The sequence below is a fragment of the Ornithodoros turicata genome, chromosome 2, assembly GCF_037126465.1.
Source record: "Ornithodoros turicata isolate Travis chromosome 2, ASM3712646v1, whole genome shotgun sequence".
Classification (NCBI taxonomy): domain Eukaryota; kingdom Metazoa; phylum Arthropoda; class Arachnida; order Ixodida; family Argasidae; genus Ornithodoros; species Ornithodoros turicata.
Window position 1 is genome coordinate 92,129,091 of NC_088202.1, and position 7,825 is coordinate 92,136,915.

Consider the following 7,825-nt stretch of genomic DNA (forward strand, 5'->3'; position numbering starts at 1 on the left):
TCGCAGCACTACAGGAAGTGCACTCGTCCTGCCAGCTCCCTATTTCTTGCTTCAACTTGTCGTTATCCCATAATGCATCACTTCAGTCCGTGATTCGCCAGGGGCTCGTGCGCTAGCCTGGAAAAGCGGCTTTGGAGCGCGCGAACTTCAAAGATAACGTAAGGGAAATATCAAAATCGGGGCCCTGGTGCGCTGCGTGAGATATCTGCCTTGGTTTGACACTCGAAGCACGCAACAGAAACCAGTTCTTTTGCGCAGAATTTTATGTGGAGGGGGCGTTTCCACGCAATGAAAAACGCCCGGTTTCAGCGGTTCCATGTGGAATTAGACGGAACACACCGCTTAAACGCCTGCTATTTGAAACAGCTCAACCAGCACCTCCGTCATGTGTCCAGAGCGTTATCTAACTTGTGTGCGTCATGAATGTTGTGCATCGGTGCTTCGGTGTAGAAATCGACGGTCTATAGTGCCAAAGCAATGCCTCGCGTACCTGTTATGCTAATCGGTCCAAACGTTCAGGTGGACTTGGGTTCTTGCGGATTCTGTTGAGCGACATACATGAACGTGAGTATGAAAGATGCTCCAAATTCACGCTTCGGTTCTGTCGATTGATTGAGCCGCTCTGCCCCTTGTATAAAAACAGCGAAATTGACAAAAAAAGAATAAAGGAGATGTCTCGGATAAAATCGCCTAGATACAGGCAAGGGGCTGGAGTAATTCCATAATGAACAACCTGAGCGTGGGTAACAACAGCAACAACAACTTTATTTATTTATATTTATTTATATATGATTTTATTAAATGATGATGAGTGGGGGAGTTTCATCGCCATTCAAGGGTGATACTCTACCCCATTGCTGGCAAAAACACATTGTGTTGCCATGTTTTCGCCCACGTTCAGGGTTTTTCGCTATGCTGATGTGAGTCCCGACGCAGTCGGGACTGACTATAAACCTATACTATACTGGACTATACGGGACTATACGGGACTGACTATACACCAGTATACGGAAATAGAGAAGAATGTAGAAAAATCAAGACAAATTCAACCCAATATGTCCAAGAGACCTAAAAGAGAACAAACAGGGGCAACTGATGGATGGGTCCACTCAATGAGACCTCGTTCAAAAGTATATCGGAACATGGGCCGTGTAGTGATACGTTTCTTGAAAAATCGTGATGCTCTTGCAGTCCGCTGAGCCTCTCGTAACAGGAACGTGCTTCCTGAGTGTTAGTGTTAGTTAAATGTTAGTTGAAGTTTTAGGGTTAGTGTTTGTACACCGTGAATAAGGTGGCTTCCGAGGTACAGTGTCTACTGTACCCACTGATCAACGGATAAGATTTCATGTACGCTGCCATTGGATCCGATATATGTACGATAACTTCACGTTGAGGCGGTTATCAACGGTTTACTAGCACTCTCTATTATTAGTGAGTGTTAGTATACCGTGGATAAGGTTATCGTGCCTATCGGAACCAATCGCGATCGTGTGTGATTGGTTCTGGTTGATACGGTTCGACGTAAGCCACGTTATCAACGGTCTGCTAAAACACGCTAGTGAGTATTAGTGAACCGTACGCTATCGTCCTTGCGTACGTAAGGGATAGCGTACGATATACTAAAGCTCTCTATTATCATTTGACTTGCTGCAACGTGGCTGATGGCGAGCAAATTACCTGCGTCATCGGTTTCCACGCTTCCAATCGGTTAGGAGCACCTCATAGTGTTAGTGACAATCTTTAGTGCAGGATCTGTAGTTCATCGGATGGTCAGATGATAATCACCTGGATGATCCTCCCCATTTGAGTACTATGTTGAATGCTGACTATACCTTCTTCGTGGACTTGACTGCGTTTCTGTGTTTTGAATATTTACGTTGCCATTGTAACTGGATTGTATAGGAGAGGGCGCATGACCCTCTGTTTTCATAAGTGATTTCCACGCAGTGTGTAATGAAATAGGTATGTTATACTAAATCCGCCTCCAAACAACTTTTGCAAACCGCTGTAAAGATGCGTAGCTGGCGACGACAATCGACCTCTCGCTGTTCGTCTGGCATGGTACTTCGCAATGTTAAACCAAAAATACTGTAAACGAATTTTGAATACGTTTTAATACGTGTAAATTCGCTATGTATTAATGTAACAAATTTAGCGATGGCGATATAATCGCCCATAACTGTACGAGCGAACAAAGTGTCACTGATTGTGGAATGGACTGCTAAGACACACCACTATTTGTGCCGGATCTCATGCTCTGTGCATGGGCCGGAGCCAGTCCTGCTTCGATGTACCCAGATCCAATCGTAAGGTAGACCTTACGAAAGAATTAGCGCTCTTGTAGCATCGCGGTATTGACAGAAATAACTTGGAGGCTCTTTGCAAGAAGACCCCACCAATGGCGAAATTAAGTATTCGCGAAAAAGAAGAAGAAGAGAAAAAGGAAATGGAAACGTTTACAGTAAGTTACCAGAAACAGTTTCACCAACGCATAGTTCACTTTACGTGTAGTTCCTTATTCCTTTGAGTTTGTTAAGGAGTTACCTTGTGGGACTGTCGGTTGCATTGTGGATTGCCTCGTGCTTCATGTATATCAGCAGGACGGGCTCGTGATGGAGTATTTGTGTGCAGTACATAAGTAGATTTCTGGAAAATACTGTTACATCCTTTGAAACGTCGATAGTTTTATACCTAAGGGGAAAAACCTCAGGCGTATTCGAGGCTTTGTAGTGGGCTCGTGATGTGTTTCAACGGCGTAAGTGGAATGTCTGATGTCTGAAAGTCACGCGGGAAGGATAGGAGGGAACGTTGGATCACAAGAGTTCACTGAATTGACGAAGTTCATCTATACGCCTAGAAATTTCCAACGTGCGGCACATTTTATTTCACGATGAGGTGAGTACAAACCTTTGAACGCATGTTGCAGCCCAGTGAAAAGTGGGTACCAACGAAGAGAACTGTTGTAAGCAGTGCGTCGTGCATTTCGTCGGTAACAAAACGAGCGATTTTGCAAACAGCCCTTTTTATATTTCCACGGCCTTTCCTGATGCATACCTCCAAGCACATGACGACGTGGACGCGGCCGACAAGAGGCATCGAAGGACAGGGGGCATGTTACCATGCATTTCGAAGACGTACGATGGCCGGGCTACATATTTCTACATCATTGTGAACTCTGGTTTCCTGAAGCATGTGCGAAAAGGCGACGTGATTCTCAGTGACAAGGATTTCCGGAGATACGTGCAGACATGGAGTCAATGAACGCCGTGTTAGTCATGCCACCCTTCTTAGTGGGGCACCTCAATTTAGTGGACCTGGCGTACAATATATCACAAGTAGTAATACGTATATAAATGAAAATACGTAAATGCACGTAAATATGCGTGATGTACTTGAATTCTGGTCACACGTGTGCCCTACATGAGCGACATATTCCACATGTGTTCTGTGCTGATGAATTTCATTAGCCCTGTGCTAAAGCAATATTTTTGTTTAGACTCTTAGTGTAGGGACTGGGAGTTGTCAGTATGACAAATGCCCAATACGTAGAACACTGCATGATATGGAAATTGCCGTTTCGTGCACTGCCGGTCTGGGTAGCTCAGGTAGTAGCGTGTAGGCTTTTGCTGAGCACCCCGGGTACTCAAAATTGTCCGCAGTCCTATACCTGGCTGCACGTGCAGCATATGGCTAGCCATACTGCAGACACCCCTTACGTGTAAATTTCCCAATTATTTAGTGTGTTAACACATGCAAGCCAATAAAAATTCAGCGTAGAAGATTTCAGCCATACGTAAGCACAAACACAACACACTCGACTCGTCGCTCTACAGCATGACTATGCGCGCGCTTTCCGCGAGGGGCGTTGTAGCACAATAGCTAGTGGCGCCTCTAGCGAAGCGCAGGTCGCCTATACCACACGAACCTAGCGATGAGGACGTAACAAAACGAGACCAAGAAGCTCGCCAGAATACGCATTGGACAGCATCAACTAGTGGACGCCAGGATATACATTTGCTCTGAAGCGAAGTCTGGTTGGTATTGGTTCCGGTTGTGGCAGTGATGGTATGAAGGGCATTCAGCACAATAAGTGCAGGGTGATGGGACGGAACTGCCAAAAGTGTACCGCTAGAAAACCGATACACTGCAGTGCTGCGGGTATCAGTAGTGTGTGCAGTGCTCAGTATGTAGCCCTCTCTCAGGAAAAAACGAACGTCGGCTGCTACAACGCCGTCAATGGTGATGAGTTTCCAGGAAATGGAGTGGCCACATTATGTATGACTTTGAAAACATTATGCAATAGTAATTGACTTTTGGGACAGCAAATTGGTGCGGCACATTCCCAGGTGAAAAATGTCTGCAATCCCAAGTGGTTTATGAGATGATTTCCACTTGAAACCTCTTTGAACAACTTTGTACGTAAGTGGTTTCAAGTGGAAATCCTTTCGTAAACCGCTTGTGACTGCAGACATTTTTCACCTGGGTGTGCTAATTGAAAACCGTTATCAGTCCTCGTGCGTACACACACACACACACACACATACATTGGATGATGGTGAGGTGGGCGATTCATCGTGCGCACGTGCCAAATGTCATGCCATTCTCTGAATGTCTGACATAATGTCTTATCTACTCATAGAAATATTGCGGGTATGGAACTTCTTTCCTGAACTTCCGCGTCGTGGTTGCCGAATGCAGCATCGGGTTGCAACTATATACGTCCCGGCATCGATCATGTTGTGAAAGTTCGTCTTGAGAGTGACAGTCTTCCTTCGAAGCTGCGGAGGGGAACACCAGGGAAAGGTAACGGAATCTTTTTCGTTTCCGTTACCACCTCCGTTACTGGCCCTTATTTGTTTCTGTTTCGCTTTTGGTACCGCCCCACCTCTAGCTTTTTGTTTTCCTTCTTTCATTTCATTCCTTTTTTTAAAAAAAAGACCACTGAGACCGTGACAAAACTTAATCCCTCTACGTTCTGAAGTCTATTTTGAGGACTCCAGGGATACATGCATGCAAGAGACAACGTTTATTCAAAATACACATATAGGTACGTGATTTCTGTGAACAGCTAATATGAACATGGTTTCCAGGAATGTTACTCACGCTTGCAACTTCCAGGTCACCATAAGCGTATAAGAACTAATGCGTCTTCTATTTACTGTATGCTACTTACTTATATGCTCCAGTATGATAGTTCATTTTAGTTTTAGTTCTTCAGTTAATTTTAGTTTGCTTCATTGAGGTTTGTTTCATAAATTTATCTACATGATATGGGGAAGAATTGCAATAATTCGGGTCCTGCGGTACCCGAATTATTACCGTAAATTCCTTGTTGTCTCCGTTTCTGTTTCAGGTATTCTAACTGTGCGATATCCGTTTCCGTTTCTGTTATCGTTTCTGTTACCTTTGCCTGGGGAACACTGCGCTCATCTAAAAACATGCTGTTTGTAGAAAGACAGAAAATCCAGCGAACCGATAAGGAAATGTTAAGGGAAGATCCTCTGGAGGAGAACGGCCACTATTTTCGAACAGAGTTGGTCCGTTCGTTCTTGGCGCATAAGGACACGTGGGATAGGGCAGTCACACGGTTGCAGTACTGATGAATGTGCAGGATAAAACCATCACACTCAACAATGAACAATAATAAAGAGTCGGATACAACAATTATACTACTCAGAGCACGTAAAAAAAAAGAAAAAAAGAAGATCATCATTGCTCGCTCAATCGGCATACTCTATCCGACCGAGCAGAAAATTCACGATTTAGCGACACTTTTCACAAGCGTCGTATGCGGATATGATTTTACGAACGGAGGAGCTTGAGCAGAAGCATATGGGGTCGTATTGGACGGTCGTTGAGAAACGAACCGTTTTTCTCGGTGCCGCATATTGATGGTGACTTTTTAAATTCGCCACCCCCAATTTTTCGCGAATCGGGCGCGAGGCACATATTCGCGGCCGCTACACTTTGCGAAATCTGGACGCTAAAGTTTGAGGCTTGATTGCCTTACTTTGCGTTACGCCTAAGGTTGCCCTTAGCCTGTTCAGTTAAGGCGGCACTGCATATGTTTCTGGGGCATAGCGGTTGAAAACTGTGAAAATAAGGTTTGCGATTGTATCAAATTGTTTTTGAAGTGTGAATTACTGTTCGAAATTTTCGCGTGTCCTTGAAATTCGCAAAAATTAGGGACACGTGAACAATGAGGGTTTTACAGTCGATGCGTAGTAGCATTGCTGGTGTTACTGTAAATATATCTGATTCCTCGAGGTCTCCCAAGCTGTGGAGTGTAGTACTGTGGCAAGCGTACAGCATCAGTCGTTTCGGATAGCGAAAGGCCGTTGCACATCGTTCTAGCAATTTGAATGGATCCTTCATCTGAAGTTGTAGAGGAGTGCAGAAGGGGCAACCCATGGCCTCAATCCAGGCTTCGTCGATAGAACTCTGCCTCCGGTGGCGCGTGTCCGTACCGGGGTGACTTCGCCGTTGTCTATGGACCGCCACAAAGACATGATAACCAGTACTATTTTAGATTATGCAAATTAGAGATGCCCCTGTAAAGAAGGTTATTTTCCAGGTTTCGTAACACTTTATGTGGACTCACGTCCGTATTCCTGAACAATCCTCGACGCCACGCCTCGCCTGGACTCCGTGAGTGGAGGAAAGCTCTCCGCCACCGTTACCGTGTAGTACTCCAGGGAAGCATGGACATTTCCTCTGGACGAGGAGCATTTTGAGTCAAGTTCGACATTTTGATGCACAAAAGCGGTCTCCAGGAGCAGGGTCGAGCGGGGGATCATTTAGGAATACGGCCTTTAGTGTCACGAAACTTCAGCAGCCGTGTTAGAGAGTTCAGGGCTTAGTTGATGGTGCAATACATTTATTTAGCATCGTGACATCCACTGCAACAACAAGTGGCCTCATGCATAGTTTCTAGGCATCTCCCCCGCCTACGCACGAGTGTCAGCATTTGGGACGCCTACACCACGCAGAAGGTAGGGCCTTCCGTGTCGCTACAGCTCTGTGGCACGAATCAATGTTTCGCTGGTGCTCCGAGCGCTTCTGCTTTAATTTCTTCTGCGGTACGTGAGGGTCTTTGGCATTTCAACGAACATCTTACAACTTGGCCTGAGTATGAACACATGCGTTGCGATGGCGTGTGAAACTTGTTCTTACGTCGAGAATCGCGACTCAATACGGCGGAACTTTTATCTTCTCGTCCTATCTCCTACCTTTCTTTACGATGCAGGAACAAACTTGTTCGTTGTGTGAAATTCTTTCGATCGAAGAAAGTGAATACCTGCTTCGTGTTCGGACCAGCTAGCTTTCGTTCGTCTTCTTTATCATTCAATGCCATTCAGTAGGACAGCGAATACAGTAAACAGTGGCGTAGCCAGAGGAGGGCGTTCAACCCCCCCCCCTCCCCGAGCTCGCACCTTTGGTCGTGCATTTGGGAAAGGGAAAACGGGGTGAAATTCTCCTGCTCGTGTAAAGTTCCCGTAGAGCCCCTCCCAAAATATTTACGCTACTGACAGTAAATCCTCGTTATAGCGTAATTGCTTTGTCGAATTATCACTTTATTCGAAGTCCCACGCTGTCCCGACTGAAATGCATACGTTTCGAACACGATTATTCGAAGTTTCCTGCCAGCCGACTCCGCTTAGTGCGAAGGTTGAGCCTGCGGAAGCCCGTAAGGCAAACTCAGCTTACGTCTTCTTTCTTTCACCATATAGGCCTAACCTAAAAAAGCTTCCAAGGTGCTCACCACGAAGGTTTGTTTGCCTGTTTCCTTGAGTACTTTCTAAAGGCTCCCGCGCGCTTCTGAGGC

General features: G+C 45.6%; 1 protein-coding gene across 1 annotated transcript in view; it reads left to right on the forward strand.

Annotated features, from left to right (window-relative positions):
- Nucleotides 1-242: 242 nt before the first annotated feature.
- LOC135385788 (galactosylceramide sulfotransferase-like) overlaps nucleotides 243-7,825 on the forward strand; it is a 435,824-nt gene continuing 428,241 nt past the window's right edge. Inside the window, exon 1 of the mRNA XM_064615301.1 lies at nucleotides 243-564. The gene's annotated coding sequence lies outside the window, so the exon portion shown is untranslated. The remainder of the gene's footprint in view (nucleotides 565-7,825) is intronic.